Source organism: Crocodylus porosus, unplaced genomic scaffold, assembly GCF_001723895.1.
Source record: "Crocodylus porosus isolate Cpor-Errol unplaced genomic scaffold, CroPor_comp1, whole genome shotgun sequence".
NCBI lineage: Eukaryota > Metazoa > Chordata > Crocodylia > Crocodylidae > Crocodylus > Crocodylus porosus.
Genome location: NW_017728886.1, coordinates 236,187,441 through 236,201,225, shown reverse-complemented (window position 1 = coordinate 236,201,225; position 13,785 = coordinate 236,187,441). Strand labels below are relative to the sequence as shown.

The window sequence follows — 13,785 nt, the reverse complement described above, 5'->3', positions numbered from 1 at the left end:
TTAGATGAACACTTTGCTGGGGTTGTTTGACCCCAGTACTCTTTCCTGCCATGGCAGGGGGTCAGACTCAATGATCTGCTCAGGTCTCTTCCGACCCTAGAAACTATGAAACTATGCTCCTCTTTCAAAGAGGATCTTCTCTGTAGTGCTAGGATTTGTAGAGTGACATGTAATGTGTGGATAGCTTTACATATAGCACTATAGGCAGTCTGTTGGCTCCTCCCATCATCCAACAGTCCTTTGCTGTCTCTCTTCTTTATGAAGAGGGAAAGAAGGAGAGCAGCTGACTCCCTAACAGCCCATCCAGCTGTGGGAAGCTGTCCTGGAGCCTTGCTAGAACTCTGCCACTGCCACCATCCAACTCTTCCCCAACCCTGAGTTGGGGCAGCATCTGGCCCAGTAGTAGCCCATCTGGGTGGCCCCAGGAGGTGCCACCATCCTGGAGGGAAGAACCAGGGTCCATTCCCCGCCCCAGCTCAGTGGCCACTTGCCCCGCAAGCAACTCACCCCCCAGCCATAGGATAGGTGGTCAGGCCCTGTTTGGGGGGGCGCAGAGGAAAGAAAGAAGGATCATGTCCCTCTTTGCTTCTGTCTTCAGCAGGTGCCTGCTGAAGGCAGAAATGGTGAGGGGCCCAATCCTTTTTATCTACAAAGCCTATTGGCCTCTCCCATGGCTGGGGTTGTGCTGACAGCTGCATCATTGCAATTTGCAACATTGCAAACTAAATATCCATATGTACTTAGTTTGCCCTGGTGGGAAACTATCTGTTGGGCAAACTGGTGAGGTTAAACAGCTTACCATCCATTTGTTAATTTAGCTCCACTCCGGCTGGAAGTTTGTGGGTGGTCAGATGTAACATCATAGCAAGGAATACTGAGAAAAGTGTTGGAGCGATGATGCAGTCTTGCTTAAATCTTGTTTTAACCTCAACGTGAGATATGATAGCCCCACTACTGAGAACCACCACTCTTATGCCATCATGGAGCAGGCAGTGGACATCCGTACTTCAGAAGGATCCTCCACAACACTTCTCGGGGGACAGTTGGAAGCTTTTGTGAGATAAAAGAAAGCCATGTAGAGAGGCTTATGTTGCTCCCAGCACTTCTGCAGCTGTTGAGCTGTGAAGACCATGACAGTTGTGCCTCTCATGAGTGTCTAGTGCTTCTTGAGTCAGTGGGGGCATGTACCCACCCCCGACACCAGTCAGTGACCGGGGCAGGGGAGGGGGAGGTGGTCCACCATGGCTGATCTCACTCACCATAACAGCCGCTGCACCACTTCCAGAACTCCTGCGGCCACTTCTGGAAGTGGCACGGCCGCTTTTCCTGGTGACCCGCTCCCAGGCCAATGCTCCCAAGGGAGCACTGGTACTCCCAAGGGAGCACTGGTACTCCCCCCTGCCCCCTGCCCACCAGCTAAACAGGGAGTGCAGCCTGACAGGAGGTGCCCCAGTGCTCTCGGGGGGGGGAAGAAGCACCCCGTGCACCCCCTATGCATTGCCCCTGGTGCCTCTTGATGCCTTAAACCCATACTGAGATTCTGGGAGGAGCTCTTCAGCAAGTGGAAGGTGATGGTTCAGGAGGGTTCTTACAATGATCTTTCTTGTGGTGGACAGCAAGGCAATCCCTCTGTAGTTTCCACAGTCAGACTTGCCTCCTTTCTTGAAGATTGTCACAATCATGGTATCCTGGAGGTCATCTGGGATTTCCTCATCATTTCAGATCCTTAAGATGAGGGCACAGAGTTGTGATGTGAGCTCCTCTCCCCCCTGCTTGAAGATGTCCATGGGGACTCCATCTGCTCCAGGTGCCTTGTTGTTCTTCATCTTCTTCATTGCTTTCCTCACCTTGTAAAGGGTTGGAGGGATCTGGAGATCATCTCTGACTGGGTGTTGCAGGATGGAGCTGAGAACACTCACATCAACAACAGAGTCTTGACACAGAAGGTATTCAAAATGCTCCTTCTAATGGGCATTGATGGCCTTCCTTTTCCTTGATCAAGCCTCCTCCATCCTTAAGTCCTGAGTGATCTGACCATAGATGGCTTCGGTGGCACTGAAGAAATCACGCATATCATGAATGTTAGTGATATCTTGAATCTCCTTAGTCTTGTCTTCCTACCACTTATTCTTCATATCATGGGTCTTCCATTAGACCTCTGGCTTGGCTTGTTGGAGATTCAGTTTTTCTTTCTTAGAGTTGGTGTCCTTTTGCCAAGCACAATATGCCTTGTGCTTCCAATTGATCTATTCTTGGATTTCTGGGCAGTGATCATCAAACCAGTCTTGATGTTTCCTGGTGGAGAATCCAAGATCTCTTCAAGTTGCTGATGACGGTGGCCTTGAGGGCACCTCACATGCTGATGGCATCCTCCCATTATTGCTGACTGGAATTCACCAGTTCTTCACTGAGGCACTGGTGGAATCAGTTTTGCTTGCTTGAGTCCTTGAGTCCTTCAACGTTGAAGTGGGTTGAAGCATTGAGGTGGGTTGAAGCGTTGAGTCCTTTAGCACTGAAGTTCTCCCAGTGGCATTGCTTCTGCTGCAGCCTTTACTTGGCAGCCAGTTTGAGTGAGAAAACCAAGAGAATGAGTCAGTGATCAGTTGAACAGTCCATCAGCTCCTAGGATAGCTTGGGTGATGTGGACATCTTTGTGATCCCGGGCTCAGACAAGGACATAATTAATCAGGTGCCAATGCTTAGATCATGGGTGTTGCCCTGACGTCTTTTGCCTTATTGTTGCTGGCAGAATAGGGTGTTAATGAATCCATGTTCCATGGATTTGATCAAGAGGAGGATGCCATTGGAGCTGACCTTTTCTACTCCTCCTTTGCTGATAGTTCTGTTACAGAGGTTAGAGTCCTTTCCTAGTCTAGCACTGAAATACCTGAGAAGAATAAGTCTGTCTTCTTCCACAACATCAGAAAGGACTTGGTCAAGGCTGGCATAGAATTCCTCCTTGGTTTCCTGGGCAGTTTCAAGTTTTGGGGTATATGACCTGATGACAGTGGCATATTGGCTCCCTGCCAATTCAAGATGGAGAGTCATGAAGTGCTCATTAATTCCTATAGGGAGCTCATTGAGTTGATTTTTGAGGACATTCTTAATGGTAAAACCAACTCTGTGAAGTTAGCATTTTCCTTCTTGTTTATCCTTCCAGAAGAAGGTATAGCTGCTTCGGTGTTCTTTGAGCTGCTCATCTCCTGTTTGCCAGGTCTTGCTCAGTGCAGCTACATCAATGTTGTGTTACATGATGTGGAAAAGACTTACCAGATGAGGAATGGAGGCAGCGGGATGCCGCATTGGAAGATGAATGTGGCAAAAATGAAACTGTGGTGGGCAGAACTGCCATGAGTAAAAGCAAAAAAGAAAAAAAGGGGCTGAGCCTAAGGGAGCCAGGACTGGCTCCCTCGTTGGTGTGGGCATGCTTTACAATAGCGTGCCAGGACTGATTGTTCGGCCAGACCCCTGAGTCTGGGATCAAAGACCTGTAGGAAGACAAGTGGGGGGTGGGGGGAGGGGACCAGAAGTGAAGTTTCCAACCAGCTCAGAGAGGCCAGAGCCAACAAACAGTCCCAGTGAGGGGACCTGGTGGTTACTCCAGGAAGGGGTCTCCAGAATAACACAGGACCAGAGAGGGCCCAAGGATTTACTTACAGTGTTGGTGTGGACAGAGGAAGCCTTCAGTGAAGACTGGAGTCTGGCAGGACTCAGCAATACCAGAATCCAGACATGGCTGACTAACGGCAAGTACCAAACCCAGGAAAGAGGTGAAGCACCAGGGGATGGAATGGTACTGAAGCTGGACAACGTATAAACGGATGAAAAGGCGGCGTCCCAGGGCCTATAGAAGGACAGGTGTTGGTTGCCGGGGCAACCACAGGGGTCAGATGACCAGGAGGGGGCAGGGCCTGGCATATATAAACAGGCCAGGCTGAGACCAGGGTCAGTTCCCCTCTGGCTGCTGAGGAAGTAGGAGCTCTGTGGAAGTGGGCAGAGGAGAGAAGAGAAGCCTGATGGCCTGAGCAGCTTCTGTTGGGAGGAGACCAGGTGGAGGAAGCCCTGGTAGGGATTTTGGGAAGAGAAACTATCTGATGGTTTAGAGTTTGGTTAGCCAGTGGCTTATGATATTGTTTTGTTGTTATTACACTGGAGGACCGGGCGAGGCTGTAGGGGTTGGAGGAGGCCTCATGGGAGCTCCCCAGTAGTGGGGGGGTTCCTGGCGCCGGAGAGGGCGCTGCGTTTTGGGGTGTCCCAACCCCGGCCCCAGTGTGGGTAATATCAGGAGGACCCCAGTGTGGGCACAGGCAAGAAGCCCCAGTGGGGCGTAGGACCCGAGAAAGGGGTCTGGAGGTGAGGCACGGCTACGGCTACCTGAGCCTCAATCGTAGGAAGCCCCAGTGGGGTGCAAGACCCAGAAAAGGGGTCTGGGGCCAGGTAAGGCCAAGGCCGCCTGAGCCCAGATTGCGGGAGTCACGAGCAAGGCCCCCAGTGCGGGCTGTGGGAATCATGAGCGCATGAATAGAAGCCCCGGAGAGGGCAAGTGAGCTGAGGCGGGCCCAGAGGAAGTCTGCAAGGGCGTGGGCCATAGTGATTGGACTCAACAACGTCCGGTACACCCAAGAGGTTTGAGGCGTGGTATTAGGGGTGGTAGGAGTCACACAGAGCCCCTAGGGCTGGGTGCACCAAAATCTATTCAAATAGAGCAAGGACCAGGAAAAGTAAGAGCACCGTGTCCAAGGGGACAGATAAAGGCAGCCTCCTTTAGAATACTTAGACCATCAAAGTCATGGCGGGCGAGAACAAGGGTGCTTGATGGACAACTTGGCATGGTAGGGGGCACCAGGAGAGATCACGGCCGCTCCTGGGTCCCCGCCCTATGACAGGGGGCCATAGGAAGCACTCAAGGTAGAAACACTGCCCCTATCCTGGGGAACTGACCTAAAGTCACTCCAATAACCAAACTATTCATTCCTAAGAACAACGGCGTGGTTTGAGAGGAACCCCCATACGCTATGCCCAGGGGAGAGACACGAGAGGCTACACATGAGTTCTCAGGCCGCAACTGCAGTGCAGCACTCTGGGTGTTCACTCTTCGGGTTGTCCATGAAGGTCCTGATGTTTCAAGTCTCTAAAATGATGGTGTTTTCACTGGTATTTTTGAACACAGTAAAGGTGATCCCACTGGATGTGTTTATCTGGTCAGGAAGAAATATGGAATACTGCATTAGACAGGCCATGTTTAAGGCACCTTTTCTAGCCCCCTCCCCAGGTAGGGTGTGTAGGGTAAAAAAAGCGGATCCTCAAGAGGCTGGTCAGTCAGTTACAGCTGCCAAATTGCACTCCTGGCTGATCCAAGAGCTACACAACTTTCTTGTAACTGATGCTTTCATACCAGTTCATGACTAGGAGCTTCCAAACCTCACAATCCTGCTCCTGTCACCATTAGCTGGTCACCAAAGGGTTTGAGGAATGTGCTGGACATGCTGTTTTCATGAAAGATGCCTGAGCATGACTTTTATCATGGAGAAGCTGCTGCACATCCGCTTCCACACAGCTCTTGGCAGAACGAGACCTTGATCCAATGGCAAGGAGACTAGGACAACTGGGGATCTTGTTTCACTGCCTTCATCTGCTTTGCAGCCATTGAGATTCTAACATTTCTTTCACCTGCTCCATCGTTGAAGGCTTGTAGGCCAATGGCTAGGGGCTGGGTGGGCTTATTATAGTGGCAACCTGTACTTGCCATGTCACAGCACCATCAAATGATGTATGTGGCTTTTCAGGAGGAAAAGTATTGCCATTTGTTGTCCTCACCACATCCTGGTGGTAGTGCACTTATATGTCAAAGTTACCCCCACTTATTTCACAGCCAATCTTCCCTGAAGGTCATTCCACTATTCACCACTTGTGAACACACTGGATAGCAGTACAGCTCTGTCCCACAGTCAAGAGTGAAGCACATTACCTGGAAAGGAATAGATGCCTGCTGCTTCTAGGGCTGCAACAGTTCTATGGCTAAATAAGAGACTTTAATTTCTCGAGTGATAGAGCAGGACCTTTCACCAGTATGAAATTCAGTCAAGAACTATAGTAAATGTTCATCTCTTTTCATAACTGTTGTAATTCTTACTTATGCATAACCTTAAAGGCTTTTAACAGCCTACAGAAAAGAATGCTTGACAAAGCTACAGTCTGAGACTATTTTTAATACAAAGAAGTCACTTGCTGAATTTACCTGTCATGAGCCAAACCCCTGAGAAATATAATTTATTGCTACTGCTTATAGAGGTGACCAGTGCAAGAACAAGTCCATGCATCTTCCAACAAATCACACATCGCTCTGGCAAAGAGTCAAATAACATAGGCTTCTGGAAACATACAGACAGATTTTACTCTTTCCAAGAAACACCTGCCAGTGGATTTTAAATCAGGAAACCAGCTACTTGATATTATGAATGTTGAATAGTACAGCAGAGCTTGAGCTGGAGCTGAGAGCCTGACTCCAGAGAATTAATTTTCAAACCCACATAAAACATAGTGGACTTGTGCAGCAAGAAATTTAGACTTTGGTCAGCAACCAGAAGGTACATAAAAGGATCAAATAATATATGCACAGTAACATGCCATAAAACAAACATGTGTATAACCCTTGGAAATATGACCTATACATGTGTGGCTTCACCACCACCTATTCATGATAACCTGAAAAGGGGGCAGGCAGCTGGTGATAATTAAGGAAAACCCTCCTCTGGCTCATCTGTTGTGAATGTGAGGATTAGATTCTAAATGCCACACAGCAAGTGAGGTGAAACTGGTATCCTGAGACAGGAACATCTGAGCCTCAAAGTTCAGGGATCTTTAGATGCAGGACAATGCTGCAGCTTAGCATGCACACAGGAGTTGCAATCAGTGTTCAGGGTTTGGATCCTGGGTTTTGGTTTTTTTGATTCCAGCAGATTGTATTTTATATCATCATAAGGTAAGAATAGTTGTCCTGAGCCTTCTGTCATGCTTATCCTTCCTTGTCCCCCTTCTGAACTGATAAAAGATTTATTTCTGTGGCTTCTTCAGCCCCCTTCACAATTACTTAGAAGCCCACACCTCCAGTGGCACCAGTAGGTGGTGGTGTTATAGTCTCTCTTCTAAAGAAGGATGGTGAGAAACAGAAGGGGCTGCTAAGAAGTGAGCAAAGTTGTACAACTTGAAGGAAGTATCTGCCCTTTTACTGTTGGGAAACAAGAGAAGCAGCTGGCAATAGCTCTTGCTTGCTGATTCATCCACCTACCAGCCTAATTTGATAAAGTCCCTGGGGGAGCTGGATATGAAATTAACATCAGTGACAAAGCAATCATTTGCCTAGGAGAATATCCTTTTTTCCCCAACTACTCATGTAAATGTGCAGAGATGTTTTAGGAAGAAGCAAAGGACAGTGCTAACAGGAACAGGGGAGCAGGAAGTGATTAGATGGATAGAGTGACTGGTGAGTGGGTAGCAAAAGCAACAGAGCATAGAAAAACTGCATCTATGAGAAAGCTAGCACTTTGTGTTAGGGTGGGGGGCACCGGAATATTATTAGACCCTCCATGAAGCAGACTTTTCTTCCTACAGCAGTGCACCCTGCTGTAACATCTCCTTTCAAGTCTTGCTAAAAAAGGCTGCTGCTTAGCATTCAGAACTACTCCTAAACCAATCATTGTGATCCTCTGCTGTCTGACAGCATACTCCAGGGTCTCTATTATACTTACCATGTGATGTTCTATTTTGCGATTCCAAAAAAAATCAGAAGCGTGCTGCTCAGTTTAATTTATCGTTTGGCATTAAAGAGGCAAATTGTTATTCTCAAATGATTCAATTGATTTGATTGAATTGTGAGTGGTTCCAGTGTTAAGGTAGGTACTTGAGGTTTTCTCATTTAGACAGCCAATCAAATATCCGATTGCTACAAATTCTGTTGACTCTTACTGTACGTCCTGGCAGTTGTCCGTGTTTTCCTCTCTCATTTTTAAAATGTGCTAAATGCAGAAGAAAAAATGACTTCAGTGGCTTAGTTCTCCTAGGACTATATATGAATATTTGGTAGAGGATCATTGGCTTGAGTAGCTGATTTCTCCTTCGATAGATATTATATGTTTTTAAATAAATAGCCAAGTTTTACTTATGCTCTGGAAGGATAAAGACACTTTTAGAAGGGCAGAAATAAAAATGTAAATCAGACTTTTTTCCTAATTTTCCATTTATAGGAAAAATGCTGTGCGTTACAATAGAGGCCTAGAGTGTATATACACATATAAGTCAACAGAAGTAAATCAACCTAAGTTAAGCCATGTCGGAGTGTACACACATGGCAACTACCTTGTGAGCCCTCCCCTGCAATAGCCCCTGGGCACCAGCTAGGGGTCACTGCAGACTGTGACCAGGGGGTGGAGTCGGGGGGGGGGGCCCAAGGCCTGACCTAGTCAATCAGGGAAGCCCAATGCCTCCTCCACCCCAGCCTCTTAAAGGGCAAAGCGCAAACCAGCTGGATCCAGCTGCTGCAGTCAGGAGCCTGTGTTGTTAGCTTAAGCCTCCCTACTGATGCTACACCTCTTGCTTGTTGTACAGAGCTGTCCCTGCTCTGCAAAGCCCTCTGGGGCCTCTTTGCCACCCCTTCTTGCCTGCCTGGCACTCTGGGAGCACCCCATAGTTGCTACTGGCACCCCTAGACCCCAGCCTGATGTGCAGCCTGTGTCAGCCATCCTGCAGGCCTTCTTGGAGCATCCTGCTCAGGCCTTCAGGTGCCTGAATGACCTGCATTGCTTCTAGGACAGGCAGAGGGGCCATGTTCACAGCCAGCTCGAGATCTGGTTCCAGCACCAATTCTAGGGCCTGTTCCAGAGCCTGGAACTGGGGACAACAACTGCAGCCCTCTCTGGGACCTGCTTCTTATGGCTGGAGCTGACAAGGAACATAATGACCAGCAGTTGTGCTAGGAGCATAAAGCCCTGATGGAGTTCATTGAGAGGGGGCATGCTGTGTGGCTGACCATCAAGACTGTGCCGTTGCTTCTGAAACCACCCAGCTAGCGCAGGTGGTGGAATAAGGAAGTGATTGTCCCAGAGGCTCATGGAGCACTGGAGTGCTGGAATAACTTAAGTCAACTAAGTTAAGTTGACTTAGTGTACAGGCAGTCCTCGACTTACAACATTTTGCGTTACAATGTTTTGCACTTACAATGTTTATAAATTGACACCGTTTCAACTTTATGATGTCAGTTTTGACTTTACAACACTTGATCCAATGTGACGCCATGCCAGCGAACAAGTTTGCTGCGTTGCTTATCTCCCTGGAGAACATCTGTCCAAATTTCCTTGGACACTTTCTTTAAGAAAGCAGCCAAGACTCCTGAGAAGACTTCAGCCAAGAACGCTTCAAAAAGTCCAACCAAGAGCCCTTCAAAAAGTCCAGCAAAGTCACCTCAAAGAAGTCCTTCCAAAACAGTATGATTGCTATTTACAATATAAATACATTAATGTAGCTATATTACTCATCTATAATTGATTGAGTACAAAATTCTGGCTTATTTTTGGTGAAAAAAGGGTATCGGGCCTTGGTTCAGGAACCAATCCCCCATTTATAACATAGTTTCCTATGAGAAAATTGATTCCGAGTTACAACGTTTTGACTTAAGACACGGTTTTCAGGAACCAATTGTGTTATAAGTCCAAGGACTGCCTGTACACACATACTTTAAGTAGACTTACAGTCAATTTACCTAATGCAACTCAAGGGGTGCAGAAAGAAATGGCAATTTTTGCCCCATCTTGCAACAGATAGCAGTTTATAGCTGTGACCAAGCACAAGTGCAGAGCTGCAGACAGCTTCAAAATGACCGGTCTGGTGAAAATCTGACTGCTCACTGCATGAGGTATCAAATAAAGACCTTTAAAAATGTAATGGCTTTTATAACTTGTCTGCAGGAGCTCCCAGATGTTGCTGTTTTCAAATAGGGAAGGAAGTGGAAGGAGTTCAGTCTGGGGGTTTTTCAGCCCCCCCACAAAGGGTGGGGCAGCTATACTGGAGCCCCACCCTGGATCAGGTGCGGAGGCTCCAATTCACCCACCCCAGCCTTCAGCACCAGCTGGGAAGCCCGAAGAATGAGCTTCCTCTGTTGCCTTTTCCCTTTCCCGTTTTGAAAACAGGAGCACTGGCAGAGAGCCATGGCTGTTGCTATGGGAACCTGGGTGCAGGCTCCCAGCCCTCAGCTAGATTCCCCTCCACCCTGGAACCAACAGTGAACTTCTGTTTGGTCTGGGGTAATGCAGTAACTCAGAATGCTTTGGAGAAATAGTTCTGAGTTATAGCTGGGAGCTGCACTTCTGTCTGCACCCACGATAACATGCCTCAGAGAGGTGTATTATCTTATGCCACATTTTAAGACAACTCTACTCCATGTGTATGTGTATGCTCTGACAGTTAAGCTGACTTAAAGTTAATTGTCAGAAAGTTAGTACGTGTGTACGCACCCTCTGCAACTAAGCTAATAGACATTCCAGTGAGCTACTGATATTTCAGTAGAATATGCAAAGTGCCATGTGTGGTGGGACAGTAGAGGGTGCTACTATGCTGAGACACCCACCTCACTGTGCCCGATCAAAACCACACTTCAGGTATCCCCTGGGGCATCTATGTCTGCCTGATCTGCTTCGTGGAGCACACCTACAAGCCTGGGGTAATCGCTGCCATCGCCCAGGCTCTGGTCTCCATTAGGGCTCTGTGCAACCCGGGGTGTACAGACCCCAGGTTGGGGTGCTTAACCCCACATGGTATTTCAGGGTGCTTCTTTTAGCCTGAAGCATTCAAAAGTAGCCTCCTGTACTGGAAGAAGTAAAGAGCCAAGCCCACCTTAGGTAGCCAAGCAAAGGGAGCTATAATGGCTGTCTCACCCCTCTCCCCTCAGGAATCCACAGCCAGCACACTGCATGCAAGTAGCCGTTTATTGTTCAAAGAGAGAGAGAACAGGGTTAGAGGAAAACAAAGAGATTTCAGAGAAAACAACTTGAGCAATATAGAATACATTGAGTCTCATTCAATATTGAGTTCAGTGACTCTTTACACGTGGCTAAAATTCACTTAATCCTAATATACAGGCTAAGTTTCCATATCCACTCGCAGTATAATCATCTGGAGCATCCCTCCAGAGGTCCAAGCTTGTCTGTGTCCACAAAATGACTCCTCTCCTTCCCAAAATGCCTGCTCCAGGAAAAAGGAAAGAGCGAGCTCCCCCCTCCCTCAGGAATTTCTCCAGCCCGGTCACGTAGGTGACCAGGTTAAAACCAAATAGCAGGTGGGTAAAAGAGGAGGGGTGTGCGGGATGTCCCAAGGCAGGGCAGAGAGAGAGGGGGATTTCTTCACACCATGGACAAAATTCATCCCTAGCGTATTGCCATTCATCTCCCTTTACTTACACTGATATAAATTTGGCCTAGTGATTTGAATCCGAGCCCCTTGCAGCTGTCATTCAAGTGAAGAAGGAAAGCATATCTTCCACCCCCACCCCCAAGCCAAGATACTAAATAGAGAAGCATCTTGTGTGGCAGGTGTTTTCTTGATGTTCCTTCTCTGTAAACAAACCCCTGTCCAAGTCAGAACTGCCAGTCACTTATGTCTGACAATGACTAAGCTAGAATCTGCACCTGCTGTCTCCTCATACCAGTAACTAATGCCCTGGGAACACCCTAGCTAGCCTGAGCCTGGGTGGAGGGATGGGGGTAGGCATTTAGCTAGAGATATTTTATATATTTAAAAAAAATAAAAAAACCCAAAAAAGTATTTTTGCCAATCTGGTGTAAACAGCCAGAAAGCTTCTGTGAACTTTAACAACCCCTTTGCTTCAATTTGCTTTCAAGTGATTTACTAGTTGGTCTATTTATACTGGTTTAGGTGAAGCATCTGACTCAGTATATTACAAACTGATTCTGGCACCACTCGGTATATTGGATAGAAGAGATGACACTCCACTTTATTTTTTGTTTCTTTAAGGTCACGCTTATCTTGTTATGGTCGTATCTGGCTTTTCCGGTCCACCCTCTAGGCTGTGGCCTGGGTGCCCCAGTTGCCCTGTCCTGGGCAGAGGCTGGCCACAGAGTCTTAGCTGTGTAGGAAGGGCCCACCTGGGGACCACCCTGACCCCGTGTGCCCTTGCCAGGGGTCACCTGCCTCTCACCCCAGCAGCTACTCCTAACTGCTCTTAAGCCCCTCTCTTGCAGGGGCAGGTCCTTCTGCCCTGCCCGGGTGGCCAGGCTTCCACTTGCCTGCAGCTGGGGGAACTCCTCTTGCCAGGGCCATTCACTACAGCTCTGGCTTCCAGCCGTGCAGCTGTGTCTGTTTCTGGATGGGGAGGAGGAACCATTCCAGGTCAGAGGTGCCGGGCCCCATTAGTCTGCCACAGTCTGGCAGAATTATTCTAGCACAAACTTAGAAGGTTCAAAGCTGTTGCAGTTTCACTTGATTAGGTCAATAGAGATTGAATTTTAATTCTGTGCATGGGACCCCACGGCTTTCTGCAATGCTCCCCTGCACCCAGAGGGCATGTCCAGATAAATACACAAGTGCAGGGGTGCATATTTCCGATGGCACAAATAGCAGAGGCCCATGCGGAGACCCGGGGGTCATAGAAACCCTCCATGTTGCTCCCTTGAAGTGCAGAGAACAATGAACATGTGGTACATGGCATTGCAGATGTGCCTGTGGCGCCACGTACCATACAGCCGTGCTTGTCTGGAAATGGCCAGAAAGTCTAAAATTCTCCACTGTGTCCAAAGTGAATGTTGGATCACTACCTTGCACTCAACCAACTGATGCATAGCTATGTAAGTTCATTCATCTCCTTCATATGATCCCTGTATGTTAAGTACAACCGTTGTAAAGGCACATACTTTCTTTCCATAAGCATAATGAAAGAGCAGATGAATGATCGATGCACCTGCAAAAAAGAGAAGCTGAGCACTCCTATGAAAACAACAGGGCATTTACAGAATGCTTAAGGTTTCTTGGGAAATTATTTCTGCTCAGGTATGTACAAGGGTGAAATTCACATTGTTTTTAAGGAGCTTAATAATTATACGGTTTGAATATGTTTATTTCAGTTGGTGTGTGAGAGTTCATTAAAAACAGCTAGGCTCTTCCAATTTCAGAAGTGACTTTTTTATCTGATGAAATCTGTTGAACTAGAAGAAACTAGCACAAAAATATCCCAGTGATATATGCATTATTATTAAATAGGAGAAACTCACCATTAGTAAGAACACCTTTAATTATCGCTCTACCCATAGCAGTCAACTTTCATATTTGGATTTTGCACCATCAAATGCACTATTCCTGTTTATATACTTAGATTTTTTCCATGTCATGCACAGTAAAGCAAGAATGTCAGTTCAGATTGTTTAGTGTGTGCTAATTAATACATTAAGCTAATTATTTTGTTTATTTCATTTTTGGAAGAAACGAATCACCTTGCACCATATAAACTGCAGTAGGATTCCAGTTGCTATAGCAATGGCATTGGGATGGATCTCTTGTTCTTTCTTTAAATTGACAAAGGTGCTAATCAGAACCTCCTCAGGGTATACTTGTACACTGCACACTCATGAGAAACTCTTAGAGTTTAAGGGAAAATGTGGGGGTCTTGCGAGTTTCTCCAGTTGTGAAGAGAAATTAGTAAAGAAGTCAGGTGTCCTTTCTCTCTGATTGGGGCAGGTGCTGGCCCAGTCTTCTTGAGCTGCTGGTGGAGGCTAGGGGTGGGGA

The 13,785-nt window shown here is 47.3% G+C and overlaps 1 long non-coding RNA gene across 1 annotated transcript in view; it reads right to left on the bottom strand.

Annotated features, from left to right (window-relative positions):
- LOC109305582 overlaps nt 1-10,964 on the bottom strand; it is a 14,091-nt gene extending 3,127 nt beyond the window's left edge. Inside the window, exons 1-2 of the long non-coding RNA XR_002099643.1 lie at nt 10,798-10,964; nt 9,302-9,308 (exon numbers count right to left, since the gene is read on the bottom strand). This is a non-coding gene — a long non-coding RNA (uncharacterized LOC109305582). The remainder of the gene's footprint in view (nt 1-9,301; nt 9,309-10,797) is intronic.
- Nucleotides 10,965-13,785: the final 2,821 nt, after the last annotated feature.